Below are 17,633 nucleotides of genomic sequence, written 5' to 3'. Positions count from 1 at the left end.
TGATTTAGGAACAGCCTGAGTCCTTGAAGAGTAGCCTAAGCAGCTTGCATGTGCATTGCCTACAATGCTCTAAGTAGCTCATTACCTCTATTTATACTGCATGCATGCTTAACTCATGCTCACTGCCTGCTCTGCCTTTGCCCATGCCTAGCAACTGTTTAGCCCATACTCAACACTTAGTTAGCTTAGGATCAATATCTGAAAAGTTTAGACCTATGTATGATCAGCCTATGTACTATGCCTGCTTAACCTATGCTCCACACCTCTTTAGCCTATGGCTATGTACAGCATCTGTTTAGCCTATACTCACTGCCTGCTTAGCCTCTGCTCATGATCAATATCTTCAAGCGTATGCCCAATGCCTGATTAGTCTATACACTTTGCCTGCTTATCTATGATCCACACGTGAGTAGCCTATTCTTATACCTAGCAAATGCATGTATACTAATGTTCTGACCACCTATACCGCTGCTTTGCCACACTTGACTAGCACACACGGTCAGCAACCCATATCCAGAGCTAGTTAGACTAAAGGTGAACAGCCCCCACCAGACAATCTAACCCTCACCAAATAAGGCCCGCCTTACCAGCCTACCCAGCACCACGTGGGTTAAGCCCCACCAGCACCTGCTCAGTACCACTTGTGTCAGACCTAAACTATGCCCCCTAGTATGACACTGACACCACTAGTATTACTGACCCTACCAATCATCTACATACTAACTATGACCACAATTATGCCACTCAATAATCACCTACCATGCCAGCCCCTGACAGAAATAATAGACTTCGAGCCAGATTACTACGTCTCTATGAACCAAGAACTAGCTCCAACTACTAATTTAGCAATTATAAGAATGACTTGTATGATAAATCATGCAGTAGACTACCCCAGAAGACTAAGCCTAAAATATTAGCATATATATCGCACACCCCCTCTAATGTAAAGAGTACTACTCAACTACCAACACTTGATCATACTAAATTTCAGAACGTAAAAAGTCTCTGCTTCATAACTAGTTCTCTAATTAACACAAAATCCCTTGTGGCACACGCCACCGAAATATTAGACCTATTATCTACAGACAACCTCAACTTCCTTGCAGTCACAGAATCTTGGCTACAGGATGCATCAGACCCTGCCCTTTCTCTAGCCATCCCATAGAACTACCAGTTACTCAGAACAGACAGACCCAACTCTAGAGGAGGGAGCCTAGCCATCATAGCCAAAACCAACCTAGCTATGAGACTCTTACCACCTCCACCAGTTAAATCCTGTGAGCTACTTATGGCTAAATTGCCCATCTCCAACCAACGCATTCCAACCATCTTTCTAATATATAGACCCCCAGGCTCTATTGACACCTTCAAAGAGTTTGTATCCAGCCTACTAGCTAACAATGCTAAAGATACATCATAATTACTAATCCTAGGAGATCTCTACCTGGGTTTTAATGATCCTGAGGATAAACATTCCCAGGCCTTGGCTTCAACCCTATCAGAGTACGGACTCTCCCAAAAGGTCCTTGCACCAACTCACATCAAAGGAAGGACCCTTGACTGGGTGGCTGACCTAAATTGTGAGACAAAGATCACCAAAGTAACCCAACAATCCTGTACAGACCACCACCTGATTGACTTCTCGCTAACACTAGACAAACAAGTAGCTAAAGACACTATGATGGCTCCACCTCTACCAACTAGAAGAAAGAAAAATATTATGACTTATAAGTTACTTCCCCTTATCCTTCCAACCCTGAACTCTCCCAGCAATACCGACCCCACATGTCTTGTCGAAGTGTTTAATAACACTTTGGCTAAAGCTCTCTACGATATTGCCCTGCTTAAACTGGGCAGAAGAAAACAACAAGCGCACCTTAATACATGGGTCACTCCTCACCTGAAAGACCTTAAACTAAAGAAAAAGAAACTAGAAACCCGATGGCGCCACACACCATCTGAGGAAAACAGGACACTCAAATTTTGCTAATGATTATAAAAAAGAAATAATCCAAACTACAAAAAGACGTCTACAATACAAGAATCTCCAACACCAGTTCTAACACCAAGGAACTTTTCCTGATCCTCCGGTAACTGAAATCCACTAGTGCTCCCCAGACACTGTACCCAAGGATAAACTATGGTGCACCAGCATCCAGATTGCACTATCTAATAACATTTTTACACTCCAATCTAAAATAGCCAATAAAAAAGCTTTGCTTCAACACACTGTACCACAACCCCCAATCCCTGTAGAGTGCACTCACTGTCCTGAACTGTTCAGTTTAACTAAAGTCTCTACTTTGAATACAGAAAAAAACATTCTATCATTGAAACCATCCAAATGCCAAGGTAATAATTGTCCTGCACAGATTATTAAAGATGCAGCAAGAGGCTTAGAACCTTTTATCACTAAATTGATCAATGCTTCTTTCTCCAACAACATCGTCCCAGGTAACCTAAAACATTATTGGGTTCTACTGTTATTAAAAAAACAAACCTTGGACCCTTCTATTCCTACCAACAATAGGCCCATCACTACCATGCCCTTCCTCCTAAAAAAATTGTGACAGAATTGCATATCTGCAAATTCAGAATTACTTGGAAACTAACCACCTCCTTGGTTCACCCCAATCAGGTTTCAGGCCTAAGCATGGTATGGAAACGGCCCTCATCGACCTGAAAATGCAAATTGATGAATTTAAGGACCAAAGGAAAATGGCCATGCTGCTCCTCTTGGATTTGTCAGCAGCCTTCGACCTGGTTGACCATGGAGTTCTATGTAAACACCTGACAACGGCAACCTACTTTTCCACAGGCACCATAGCATGGGTTCAGTCCTTCCTTGATAAAAGAACAATGCAGGTTTTCTCTCTATCGGCCTCTGCTGACCATATCCAAATCACATTCAGCGTTCCACATGGATCCTGTGTATCGCCAACTATGTACAACATATTTACCAAGCCCCTATTTGACAAATTGGACAGACTGGGTGTCATCTACACAAATTATGCAGATGACACTCAGATCCTCATTCCCCTTTTGGGCAATTTTGACAAAGATACGGCCTTGGTAAATAAAATATACCTCTTCATTCAGGTGTGGATTTCATCCCAAGGCCTCTGCCTGAACAACGAGAAAACAGAAATCCTGATTCTTGGGTCTCCCCTGAGTTTAAAAAAATGGAACCCTAACTACTCCGCCTTCAGCATTGATGGTAACACCATTAGCGTGGCTAAGGAAGTCAAAACCATAGGGTTTTACCTTGACTCCACCCTTGCGTTAAAGAAACAGGTGAATTCCATGGCATTATCTACAGCTTAAACCTGCAAACTCATTAGAGCCTGCAGGCCATTCTTATCTAAAAAACAGTTGTATTAGCCTTGCAAACGCCCTAATAATGTCAAAACTGGATTATTGCAACGCCTTATACTTAGGAGCCAATAAGTACATCCTGGATAAAATACAAATCCTACAAAATAACGCTCTCAGAACTGCCTTGAACATCCCTAGTAGATAACACCACTGGCTAAAGATCAATTACAGAATTTTACTTAAAACCATCTCTTTGACCTACAAATGCCTGAATAACACTGCCCCACCTTACCTAGCAGTGAGAATGGTTCAGAGAAGTTCTACACGACTACCAGAACAGCCAAAGCCTTCTGCCTTCAGATACCTAGATTCAAGCTCATGAAATTGGGAGGCAACAGCTTCCCAGTGAAAGCCGCCCAATCCTGGAACGCCCTACCCCTAGCCCTTAGAGCTGACCAATCTTAACTGTGCTTCAGGAGTAATGCATTAAACTGGCTGCGCTCCAATGACATATGATCCATTCACTACCCATTAGTATTGTATGCACCTGTATAGAATCTATGACCCACCTGCATTGTATGCACCTGTATAGAATTACATCAACGTTTCATCCTACATGTTTTGCCCAGTATTGTCTATGTTATTTTTACTATGTCACTGTGTAACTATACCCTATGTATCAAGCTTTAAGTTTTCTTATACTATGTTGTGCCCAGTTACCTACGGGTTTGGTGCGCCCTACAAAATCAATAAACAAATGAACTTAGTCCAATGAGTTGCTTAGGATGTGCGGCAATATGAAGAGGGATTCCTGCTGCACTGGGGACCGGCCCTCAACATACTTGGGGACCTGCACCTGCCACATTCAATGCTCCTTACCATTCTGGCCTATGGAAATGGGACTGTGGCGATTGTCCTATCATCTGCTGCTCACGGTGTGCGTCACAGGAAAGCGTGCCAATAGGAAGAAGGACTCCTCCTGCTTTACTGGGGTGCGGTACTGGCGGTACTTGGAGAAAGGCACGTGCCACATTCTGCGTTTGTGAGCATGCTGGCCAATAGAAATATGACAATGGCCTTTGGCCAATCAAGTTCTTTGGGTATTTGTCACAGGAAAGGGAGGCATTCACTTTCCCCATTACTTTATGTACTGCAGCTGGCAAACATGGCAAGACGTACAGTTTTCGTCGTGGGTGATGGCTTTGTGGAAGATCTGTGCGTCTATGCCCTCCAAGAAAACATGTCTGGCAATTTTGGTTTGGAGGAAGTGGACACTTTGTGGAGAAGTGTCGAATCGTGCTGTTTCGGCTGACTGCTTCTAGAATGTCGACGCATGGCCTCTTCGTCAACTGTACATGTAGAGATTATGCACTTTGGAGCCTTCTTTATGGGTTACATGCCTTGTTCCTGTGTGTTCCGTCAACTGAAGATTATGATGAAAGCAGTGCAGCGCTTTTTTCCTACGGCCAAGGAGCTTTTCTCATGTACACCCCTGATAATAGTGTGGAAGTATTCCAATGATTCCTGTCGCCAGCCAAAGGTCGGAAGGGGTCTAGTCAAAAGAAGCATGTGTGACTTCTTAAGTGCTGCTGGGATGTTCTACTGTGAGAATGAGAACATTGGTTCGTGATACATACACCTTTTCATGACAAATGGCATGTCTTTGTCGTACAGTGGAAATGAAGTGTTGTTTCGCAATCTACACACTGCACTAAAGAGCCTATTGTAAAATGTGAGCAAACATTAAAAACACACATTTATGTATAAAAACAGCAAAAACAGTGTTTCTAGTGAAGCACCTTAAAAAAACCACACAATTGAAGACCCCAAAGGTTCTTTTCAGAGCCAGCACAACAAACGACGTCCACTCCCCTGGTTCAAAGTTATTCCCCCACTCCTGCGTGCGCCCTGCACGAAAAGCCAGCGAATATCACGATAGTTGCATAGTGGCACGTGTTACATACACCCCTTGTGCAGATGACGCTCATAGAAATGGGCTTGCAGACACTACAGGATTGGGTAACAAAGTTTGTGGGTGTGGTGTCTGTACAGAAAGACTGTGCTACACAGTGTATTAGTGAACAGAAATGCAGAGGGTGCGGCTATGGCTGTGTGTTTCACGAGGCACAGCGTGCAGGTTTTAGGCGATTCCGACATACATTGACTGAAAGTGAATGGGAACACTGTGCAGTGGCTACAGATTTTGCAATCTATGATGTGACTGTGTAGTGCTATGGAGTAGCTACAATGAAGTGCCTGATTTTGGTTTCTCTGTGTGACATTTTGGTGGCAAACAATCATGCTGATATTACTGTTGTTGATTGTGCAGGGAAAATTGCACAGCGTGTTACACCAGTTTCAGTGTTGTTTACAGTGAAGGAGGCACTTGCCCAGTTTATGTGTTTGTTTCCAATCTTTTGCATAGGTTTTTACCACATCATGCAGTCACCGATGTGGGAGCGTCATTTTCTATTTGGTCCGTGAATACAGACAGCACGGTACATTGCAAAGAAGTGCATTTCTGCCTTTCTTTGACATGTGCCAATGACATACTTCGCCCTTGGGAATATGACGATTCACAGCATGAATACTTTTCGTCAGCTATAACATTCATCTTAGTATGCTAGCCATCCCGATTTTTGAACACTGCCTCTACATTGGTTTGGTGCCCTTCTTGAAAGTATTCATACTTATTTGTAGTTAGTGTTGGAGTGTGACTCTCTTGAAAATGTTCTGCAACATGTAAACAAACCTATTTGTACAGCAACCCCCTTTCTAACCGATTCAACTACAGTGTTTCCCAAACTGCCACACGTCTAGCCATGCATGTGTGCATTGGCAATTCCGTTGTTGATCTGTGCAAGGTGCTTTCTTTATTTACCTTTTGTGCCTTTCCCAGTTCATTTTCATTTATCATGCTGTTCTAACACACGATACAGAAGGAACGACAGCAAAGGTCAGATACAGAAGGGGCAGCACCTACCTGGATACTATAGTGGACGGGCCAGGAGACAGAATTCTTGGGTGGCCCTCACGTACATAGGTGCCAGTCGTAATGCCCCCGTAAGGACCATTCCCACGCACTTTCGAGTACCTTCCCTCTGTACAGTAGCGCATTCCAGTACATGCACAATACAATGCCCTTTGCCGGGTAAGCGTCTGTAGTGTGGAACATGGTTTGCTAAGGTTGTTTTAGAGCTCCGTTCTGGGCAATGCTGTACATGAAAGTAGGATACACCATTGTTGGAAGGGCGGTAACCTGCCCACTGGTCCCCTCTGCTTTCATTTCAGTTGTCGTCACATACAGTATAACCACTTTATGCTACGCCATTAGTGTTAGGGGTTGCATTCACGGATATGCATACATCATTCCGAGTAGGGTGGTAAGGGACACCGGCCACCGGTAAGGAGACCAGTGCCGGTAATCCCTTACCGCCCTACTACGAGGTCCCTTAGCAGGTCCCTTCCTTACCGCCTGGTCTGACCAGGTGTTAAGGACGGGACCCGTTAAGGGACCTGGGTGCAAATAACGGGTTTGGCATATGTCGGCCCATTATTTGCGCCCTCCCCGTTCCCAGTGAGCCCTATGGGGGCTCAAATGGGAATGGGGAATGGTTTGGTAAATGGGGACCTTCCGGTCCCTCCAAGGTCAGAATGGACCAGTAACTCCCCATCTTACCAAACCGGAGTCGGTACCGGTATGGGAGGCAGTCATGGCGCAAATAGCGCCATGACTACCACCATACTGGGAATGAGGGCCATTGTGGAATACAAGAATGTTTACAACAACGGGAACAACAGCTTCATTACATGCAGCAGAAAGCCATTTATTGTGTGAGGCCCATGCAGCTAACGCGCTTTTCTAACCACCACTAAGGCTGTTTGCGCTCTGCATATTATGTTGTTTTTTTATTTGCCTTTACATGCATGAGGAAGGTGAACAAGCTTTGCCATTTTGCAGACTTAGCACAAACTATCCCATCTGCAGTAACATATTTTCTTCAACTGCACGACCGGCAGGCAATCTCTTGATACTTTCAGTCACACTGCTGAGTGCACACACAATGTATCTGTTTAACGGGTCATGGAAAGGCAACCAGCAGATAAAACAAAGTAATGCAACATTTACCATGCCCACGTGACATTGCAGGTTGCTGTTCCTGGTTTATCAGTGGCCGTTATACAGTTAGGAGTACTTTGGCCACACTTTGGTAGGTTTGCAGAGTCACCCAGTAAGTCGGCAGCAGTACTTTAAATGCGGTAGCCTACTGCATGAATCCATAGGGCTAGCGACAGGGGCAGTGTTACCAGCACATAGTGGATGACCTATGCATGGGCCTAGGTGTGGAACGGAAACACATGCCCTTCCCCAACTACTTGCAAGTCCATTGGAAGATGCAGACATGTGGCCTCTAATGGAATCCTACGGATAGCTGCAGTGTGATTGCACATACGACAACTAGGTGCAGGGTCCCTAGGAAAAGTCCATATTGCTCATCTGTAGTTATCTTGGCCAGAAGTGTGAGGTACAGATTTATCATGCACTGTTAACAGAAAAAGAGAGCCTCCTGACACACTGAACAACATTTACTATGTACATCTGTAATTGGTACGATACACCAACTCCAATTGGAAAAATAAGGGGTAGCGCAAATGGATACATACACCAGACAATTTGCCCTTTTCACACATTTATCATGAGGGCAGGGAAGGAATCAGTAACACAGTGTTGTTAACGGGACATTATGGTTATGTTGCTGTACCAAATACCTATCCTCTTTATAGCAACGTTCTGCTTAGAGTACCCTACTAAAAACCTATTAAATTCACTAACAAAAACATTGTTAAAGGGACGTTATGGTTAAGTTTAAAAACCTATGAAATTCGATGAAAAAACGTTGTTACAGGTATGTTATAGTTACAGGTAAAACCGAAAAACCCACGAAATTCGACAGTTATGGTAAGCTAAGCAACCATAACTCGTGCCACCAGTGGGCACTGCAAGGACTAACACCAACGACATCAAAGATGGCATCACAAATCTCATGCATGACATCACTAACCATAACGTCCCTTTAACAATGTTTTTGTTAGTGTAATAGCATATATACATGTATTAGATCTATAATGCATGGCAGCCTGCAATATCCCCATAAAAGCCTGGAAATAATGTTCTTATTACAGACTAGTTTTGACATCACAACTGACCTGTAATGAGAAAATCGCATCACAACTGCTCCCTAATCTGGTATAACGTTGCCATTGTGATGTTACAATGCTTGCTGCCTATGCCAGAAAAGGGAAGAATTCCATCTGTCACTGCAGCAGTGAAAAGCATTTAAAATTCATTGTTTGCTAAATATTTTTCTGTGACACTTTACAGTAGTTAATTGCCAAGTAACTGTTTATGGTAGAACGTTTAATTTGTGCACTTCTAAAGATTATCACATGTGAGCAAGAAGCTGCATGGTACATTACTTTTCTCAAAGTACAAAATAAAAGCGTTTTTTCAATGCATTTTATTAAAAATGTTTAAACTATTTTTCTACAACACAGTCAAAGGTTTTCAAAGGTGCAGATTTGTTTTGTTTTTTTAAATCCATATTCTACATTGATTATAAGGAATTGAAAACGAAAGATCTCTTACATAAGATTAAGCAAGCGGCCAGGTATTAAAGAGGATGCCCGTGTGTGTCCATGTATTATAAGGAATAAAATACCTTACCTATTTAAAAAAAAATCTTACAAGTCACCTTAGAGTTCCTCATAAAGGACTTGTAATATCCTTCTAAAGGAACTCAGCGTATTCAGCACTGGCTAATGGGCCGGCTCTTGCTGGGTCCGAGATCCGTCGTCAGATGTCTGGCCGGATCCCAGGACCTAGCGTAACACCGGAATGACAAAGGTTGTTGTGTGGAAAGGACTGTATCCACCCGCAGTGTGCAGTGTGATATTTGCACGAAAGTTCATGCCATGCACCTCTCTGTCCTACATTGTCCAGCCACCCCCACTCTGCGCAGGAGTGAGGCATGGGAGCTTCAGAAGAGCTGAGGCTGGAGCAGGTGATCTTGAAGGTGATCCCCAGCCCCCCACGGCCCTGCACTGAGCACAGGCTGCTTTGGCCACTTTCTCTCTACTCATTGCCCTCCAAGGGAAGCACGGCTCCTTTGTGGGATGGCAGGCCTTATGTCTGTACAGAGACTGCACAGGCACACTCCTCTAATTGGGCAAAATGTAAGGTTTCAGAAAACTATGCGCACCACTGATCAACAATTAGTAGACGGTTAAAATATAGATATAGTGGAATCCTGCATCCTCAACAGCCATCATAGTGCATTAGCCCATATACTGCTCTGGCAGTGCACCTCAAAATTGATATGCGGCACACACTGATATTGCAGGGATTGAAGAGACACACAGCTCTGGAAGTGCACATCAACCCTGCCCTGTAACACGTCCCCGCTATTCCAATGAATGACACCAGACTCGTAGCTCTGGCTGTGCACCTCAGCCCTGACTTGCAGGACGCACTTCTACTACAGCTATTGAGACCATAGACAGCTCAGTCAGTGCACCTAGACATTCATACCACACTGCAGTTCAACTGATTGAGGCTATACGCAGCTCTGGCAGTGCACCTCAACCCCTATCTGCAGTACACACTGCCACTCCAGTGATTGAGGCCTTACACAGTTCTGACAATGCACCTCATCCTCGACCTACTGCGCACACTATGGGCCTTATTACGAGTATGGAGGTAGCCATGCCCTTAATAAGGGCATGGCTGCCTTCATTCTGGGTTCCAGTACCGGGTTCCTCCAATGAGGACTTACCGGGCTATTTCAACCATGGAGGACCCGTTAAATCCTCATAGGAAAACCCCATCCCCATTCCCATTTGAGACCCCATAGGGCTCAATGGGAATGGGGAGGGAGCTAATAACGGGCCCGTTATTAGCTCCCTGACCCCTCGCCGGACCCACTAAGGATGCCTGGTTTTACCAGGCATCCTTACCGGCTTTGGCAATGCTCCTCAACCATAACCTGCAACACATACCCACACTGCTATTCTGGTGATTGAGCACACCGGTAGCTCCATCAGTGCACAACGATACAAACATATGCCACCCTCTGCTTTTCCAGTAATTAGGCACAAGGAAATTATACATGTGGGTAGGCATTGTCGCTTTTTTCAGAGGGCAGATATGTCACCCCTTGGGTATTTTTGAGGCCGGCAAGCTTGCCCAAGTGTTTGGCTATCATGATTTCACCCAGTGTTGACGCTAACCCACAAGACCACATACACTTGTCATTAAAGCAGTTGTTTCATATTTGGATTTTGTTTTCCTGGGAACATTGCACTATAGATTGCCGGGTTTAAAAAGTGAGCACCTTTTATACTTTGCCAGCGTAGTTATTGGAAAATCTCATCTCTCAGGTTATTTTTCTGGTGATGATATTCTAAAGCGATTTTATAAAGGCAATGATAACATATTTTGGGTGCACCACTGCCATGAAAGTGATTTAAAGTGGAATTGATGTAAAGTGTTCGAGTATGAAAAGAAGCAGTTTGAAAGAACTTGCACCATTTAAAAACTATTATTTTGAACATTTCCTTTGAGCGCAATTCAACTGCCAGCTCTGCCCCCTTTGAACTCAGCCTCCTCGTAACTCCAACCCCTCCTCCAAACTCCACCCCCACATCAGCCCATGTGGGATCCCCCTTTACATTGTTTCCATTTTCACCACTGTGCTTATTTGATCATGGAACTCCTCCGGGACTTGCAATATCCTCGTATGGTATGGTAGGTGGTACACATAATATCGATACATGGCCCCCTACAGGCGTTGTATATGAAGTCACACCTTTTATTATCAAAAGTACCATGTAATGCACTAAGAGTAAGGACTCACATGACTTTCCTACAACACATGTCGATTCATTAGACCACAACACACCAGGGCCATCTTAAGCACTTTTGGGGCCCTGGGCACGGACATCTTTGGGGACCCCCTCACCAAACCAAAGGAATGAGGGGATCAAGAATACTGGTCACACCCCCCACCGGTCTCGCTCACAACCTATAGGTTGATATGCTGTCTTGCAACATAATAAACACTTTTACTTCCAAGTCCCCTTACCTTCTTCATTTGTGCTCTAATCAGAATGATAAGCAAGTAGCATTTGAGGACCAACATTAGCAGTCTACGAAGAGGTTACTATTGTAGTGCATACAGATAATGTTATCAATAACATCCAGGAAGGTGTGCAGCCTGTAGTATTAATGCAGGACCGTTTGTAAAAGGTACAAGTAACCCATAATAGAGAACTCACATTAGCTGCCTCACAGAATGCAAAGGTGCTCATGCATGGATAGAGCAGACCAATTGGAAGGAAGGAGAAAGCTACACATACCGTAGCATGGATAGTGGATGCAGATTAGAAGCTACCAGGAAGGTGTCTTGATCCAGACAGACTGAGATTAGAAGTGGGATATGGTTTTTAAATAGAGTTGCCATTAGATATCAAAGGAACAAATGCCCGTGTTGTGCAATATAAACATGCTCACTATTAAAGTGGAAGCAACTCTATAGCCAGTGAAACAATGAATACGTCTTTTATGAAGATCATACCATGAGAAGGAAATCACTCTGAAGGGCTGACAATTTTGAAAGGTTTAGGGACTGGCAATATACGATTAAATGAGATACCCAGGATCACACACTGGTTAAGGGCTGAAGGGGTGAAGATGGGATTTGTGCCAACTCTGCAATTTCTGCATTTGAACACTTTCTTTTCCAGTTCTTACCATGAACTAAAACATCTCATTTTATAAAAACAGACGTGGAAAGTAGACAAATCACATTACGAAGCATGACAATTTTTTTACAAAATGTTATAGAAGGGTATTACGCAAAATGGGAATGGTTCTAGCTTCATTCTCTCCATCATCAAGGGAAGTATGTAAGTACCAGCATATCAATCAATGTGATTTAACACATTTTATCTGAGTTTGTCTTTTGTATTTTAAACAAGCATAAAAACCTTTGATTTTTACCAAAAAGCAAACCGTTTTTTGTATCAAACAAGCAGACCTTAAAATATGGTAGCCTGAGGCCTGCAACATCTTGTTCGCTCTCTTCTGTCTACCACCCCTTCCACCCAATTGGCCTACATAAGAAGCCAGGTCAATGAATGGGCTAAATGATACCAGCAGCATGCAAGAAGGCAAACTTCACAGAAGACACCAAAGTAATATAAGATATATTTGATGATTTGACCAGGGTCTCTGTATTGTCTGCTGGCAAATCCAGGATACAAGATTGAACACTTTTGTTCCATAGTCTTGGATTTGGATACGTATTCACCTCTTGGACTAACAGTTTATACCATCAGTGGAGGCGATTGCCTAGGTTGTACAGGTTGTACAACACCCCATCTGAACAAACCAATTCCTAGACCTTCACCACACAGATGATATGTTAGTTTTTATAGCATTCCCCATCTGGTGCAGGTACATTGCTGATACCAGCACATATGCAGGCAATTTTATAAACTTCAGACAACGGAAATGTTTAGCCAGCCTTGCTGGAATGTGATATTCTAATTTTGCATGTGAACACATATCTCTGCAATGGGTGCTTCACACACTGAGCTAACTTCTGAACCATTGTGGCACTCAATTTATCAATATGCATTTCACCGTAGCCTATTGCACATGATCACCATAATTCCCACAGGAAGGAAAGAATATTGCAGAGTTGTGCTGTAAGGAACACACAAACTATGCATACCACAGAGACACAGAAAGCAATACATGATGAATTGATCAAGGCAGAATGTTCTTCAAAACAGAAAGGCAATAGGTTTAGAGCCTCAGCAGCAACCCATAAAATATCCTGATGTGTGCTATTTAAAACTGGTGAACAATGGAGTCATACTTTTTCAGATCAGGCAGCCTTGTGGGGCCCCCTTCCAAGGTGGGGGCCCTGGGCAAGTGCGCCTTTTGCCCTCCCATAAAAACGTCTCTGCAACACACACACATTTTAGATGGAAATGAAAAAATAGAGCAACAATAATGGGGACCGTCTATGTCGTCCTTCGCAATAGACATCTTCGTAGATTCAATGACGCACTCTGCTGTTTCCCACCCAATTTCTTTCAAAATCAACGCCAACAAGGGAGCCGATGTGTGCAGTGCTGTTTACCTGAAAAGTCCTGCACATGTAGCAAGACATTGCACCCCAGCCGAACCGCTTGACTCAGCCTGATGTCTCTCAGACTTCCAACCTTATACAGGTGTTTTAGTTGTCAAGATAATACCTAATTGAAAAGTAAACAACTGTTCATCTCATGTGCGGAATTTTGCCCCTATTCTCACGCCTGATTTATCAAGCGTTTTTCAATGGGATGTCCCCATTTTAAACCGCGTTTGTAAATCTCTGGAGAGGTCCACCGTACTTCAATAGTCACCAAGCGGCAGCAGTGAAGGCGCCGTGCACGCGGCAACAGGTTGACTTACCAGTGCTCGAGCCCAGCTTAGCATCATGCAGATTGGTCCAAACACGGTGTGCAAAGGGGCGCGCGTTTCTGACAAGTCTGCACAGTGCAGTACGCAGCAGCAATGCAGGTAAAAGCAACAGCACGCTAACAGTGCAGGCACCCTCTTCGCCACTTCCCCATCAAACAGTTCCAAAGAAGGCCGTAAGAGTGATTTATGCGTAAAACCCATAACTTTCACAACTCTGTGACTGAAAAGTGAGGAGACAGGGGTTTCGGATTTTGATTCTGTGGATCGGGCTTCTTTTTTATCTTCTCGTAGTGCACGACCTGCTTAACTTAACTGGGCTCATGCTCCACACGGTGGTATTATGCGGCCATCATTTTTTTTTTTTTGGCAAGGACGCAGCAATTAATAATAAAATATTGGATACTTACATTTTGTGAAACCAGCAAGCCCGGAGAGTCGAGTATTCAAGCGAAGCATGGGAGCGACAACTTAAACATCCGAAGACAAAGACGGGGTTCTTTTGACTCCAGTCGGCTCGGAAAGTCTCGCACACTGCAGCTTCCTGCTGCCAGGGAAAAGACACTTGCACATTAGAGTTGTGAACCTCGCAACATGTCACTGCCGACTTCGTGCTATTTTGGGTGCTCTCAGTAACAAACCCAGAACACTGGGACTTTTGTCCAAAATATCGCCAGGCCGCTCTGATGTTCATTCAGAAGACTGCATTAAAATGCAGGCAGCTCCAGCCAGCGAACTAGACGCCGACGCTCCATTTCCTGCAGAAGACACATACAAGCCTCCTTGGCAAGTTCCTAGGGTGCGAGGGTGGTCATTTATCTTGTGTCCGGCAAGGGAAAGGGCCATGCCCTCTGCCTGGCGATTATTCAGAGAAACACACGATCAATGTTCGAAGCCACAATAGTTACTTGGAAGCGAAGCTGCACCCGGAGGTGGCCCTTAGCAAAGGCAATCTGACGTAGTGTGTGCCCGGCGATTCAGCAATTCACATAGCATACACACCGCGACCGAAGTACATTCCACGGCCTTGTGTGTGTTGCGAAAAAGTTCCGGCTACATCTCTCAGTGATGTGCCCAATTTCGAGTGCCTCATAATGCGCACTTTGTCCGAATAAAATACCAATCGTCTATTGTCTGTCAGACAAGGGCAATTGCATAATTGTATACATGTATTCATCTTTTGTGTGAAGGTTTGTTCATTGTTCATAGCGGATTGTAACATGCATGTATTAATTATACAATGTAATATTATTACATTGCCAACGGACGAAGAGCGCTAGCATGGCGGTCTTCAAATTGTAAGCTATATAATTATGCCACTCACTGCTTGTTTGTGATCATGAAAACGTCCCATTATTAAGAATCAATTGATACAATGAGGCTGGCATAGTTGTATAAAGAAAGCATCTATCCACTGTGCACTGGGATACAGTGACTAAAGCATTACATTGGAGGCTAGTAAGGCAGATGCTATTGGTGTATATGTGCTTTTTTTTGTATTTTCATTAGATAACCGTGTCTCTCTCTTCTAGAGGCGACACTTGGCACTGCCAGCAACTGCAGGGCAGGCCCCAGGCGTGTCACTAGACTGAACCACGGTGATGGTATGCACAGCGTGCACTGTGGGGATGAGCTGTCAGTCTGCACACAGGTTACCTCATGAAAAGGAAGATCGTTGGGTCTTTCCGCACTCTCGGGCACCAAGACATTTATCATTTTTGCAACAGTAAGGAGTCAGCAGAATATATTGATGAACGGGTGGATTTGTCCAGTGGGGTGGGAAGCTGATATGTTTCCACCATAGGTGTGCTTTTGGAACGTTCCAGACTTCTGAGTTACACGAAGGTGGGAAGTTTAGTTTGTTTGTTTGTTTATTTTATTTATATAACGCATCGGAACCGAAGGTATCTGGACGCTAGGATAAGAATAACAGTTACATGGTATATTTTATACAGGTGAGATACAATTTTATACAGTCCAATATAATTTAAGTACATCTTTAAATAGAAGATGAAATACAGGTGAGATACAGTTTTATGCAGGTAAAATATGATTGGCGTAAACATTTTAAGTAGACAATATGCTGTGATTGTTGGTAGGTCAAAGCGTTTAGAGCAGTAAGGTGTAACGTTGCGTGGTGGCGTTAGTTTTTTTTAAGTAGCCATGTGATAACGTGACTGGAATTTATCAAATGCTTGAATAGTTTTGATGTCCTGTAGGAGTGAGTTCCATAATTGTGCCACTAGAACCGGGAAGCTGGCACCGCCAGCTCTTTTAAGGTTGTACCTAGGTAATACCAGGCAGGAAGTGTTGGATGATCTTGTGGTTCTGGGAAACAGTTTCCAGGTGAATTTGTTGGTGAGGTAAGGTGGGGCTTGGTGCTTGAGAGCTTTATGAGTGAGGCAGATCGTTTTTAGGTCAATTTTCTCTTGTATGGAGACCCATTTGTGGTGCTTTCTGGTAGCTGAAATATGCTTTCTTCTAGGGATGTTTAATGCTGCTCTAAGCACATTGTTTTGCAGGATCTGCAATTTGTTTGTTATGGATTTGTTAGCACCTAAGTATAGGCCATTACAATAGTCCAATTTGGATTGTATGAGAGCTCTGGCCAGTGTGAGGCAGCTGTTGGGGGACAATAGGGGTCTACATGCCCTAAACAGCTTGCCGTTATAGGCAGTGGCAGAGGCTGTCATTCTTACATGTTTAGTTAGATTGGAGTGGGCATCGAGGTAAAAATGTAAGGTTTTTATGTTTTTGGCGATCTGTATATTGTTCCCATCAATAGGGATGCTTGTGTAGTTGGGGCTCAATTTTAAAAGGTTGTTAGGTGAGCCGACTAAGAGTAGTTCAGTCTTATCATCATTCAGGCAGAGGCCATGTGTGGCCATCCATGACTGAATGATGGTGTAGACTTTGTTAATCGGGTCGACGTCTGTGTCGTAAATTTCCTGATAGTGATAGGAGTATCTGGGTGTCGTCTGCGTAATTAGTGTAAGTGACACCCAGACGGTCCAGTTTGTCAAATAGTGGCTTTGTAAAAATATTGTACAAAGTGCGCGATATGCAGGAGTCTTGAGGGACTCCACAAGTGATGGGGATTGGGTCCGCCATGGCAGTCAGTGAAAAGACACGCATTGTTCTGTTTGCAAGAAAAGATTGGATCCATGTGACTGCGGAGATGGAGAAGTGTGCTGCCTCTGATAGGTGATTACATAATATTTTATGGTCTACTAGATCAAATGCAGCTGATAAGTCTAGGAGGAGTAGGATGGCAACTTTGTCATATACTTTTAGTTCGTCGATCTGGCTTTTGAGGTCGACAAGGGCAGTTTCCGTTCCAAACTGAGGTCTGAAGCCAGATTGATGGGTTCCGAGTAATTGGTTAGATTCTAGATAGTCTTGAATTTGCAAGTATGCAACTCTATCCAAGATTTTCAATAATAAGGGAACTGTTGTGATCGGTCTATAATTAGTGGGTATAGCCGGATCTAAAGTTTGTTTCTTCAGTAGAGGGAGAACCCAGGACTCTTTCAGGTTACTTGGAATGGAATTGCTGGCAAAAGAGGAGTTTATAAGTTGGGTGATGAAGGGGGCTAGATCTCTGGCAGCATCTTTTATAATCTGAGAGGGCAGCTGTCGCCTTTGCAGTTAGATGGTTTTAGAGATGCTATAATTCTTTGAACTTCAGGTATGGAGACCTTATTGAATTTGAATCCTGAATTGAGGTATGCAGTGGAAGGTGGTGTCGGAGTAGTAGGGGAGCCAGTGGTAAATTGGAGTCTTTTGTCTG

At 43.8% G+C, this 17,633-nt stretch overlaps 1 protein-coding gene across 1 annotated transcript in view; it reads right to left on the bottom strand.

The window, feature by feature from the left end:
- Positions 1-14,749, bottom strand: part of LOC138497369 (cadherin-7-like) — a 1,579,032-nt gene extending 1,564,283 nt beyond the window's left edge. Inside the window, exon 1 of the mRNA XM_069620790.1 lies at positions 14,254-14,749. The gene's annotated coding sequence lies outside the window, so the exon portion shown is untranslated. The remainder of the gene's footprint in view (positions 1-14,253) is intronic.
- Between the last annotated feature and the right edge of the window lie 2,884 nt (positions 14,750-17,633).

Source organism: Ambystoma mexicanum, chromosome 5q (genome assembly GCF_040938575.1).
Source record: "Ambystoma mexicanum isolate Mex_15411 chromosome 5q, UKY_AmexF1_1, whole genome shotgun sequence".
NCBI lineage: Eukaryota > Metazoa > Chordata > Amphibia > Caudata > Ambystomatidae > Ambystoma > Ambystoma mexicanum.
Note: the sequence above shows the minus strand (reverse complement) of the source record. Positions and strands in the feature narration are given on the sequence as shown.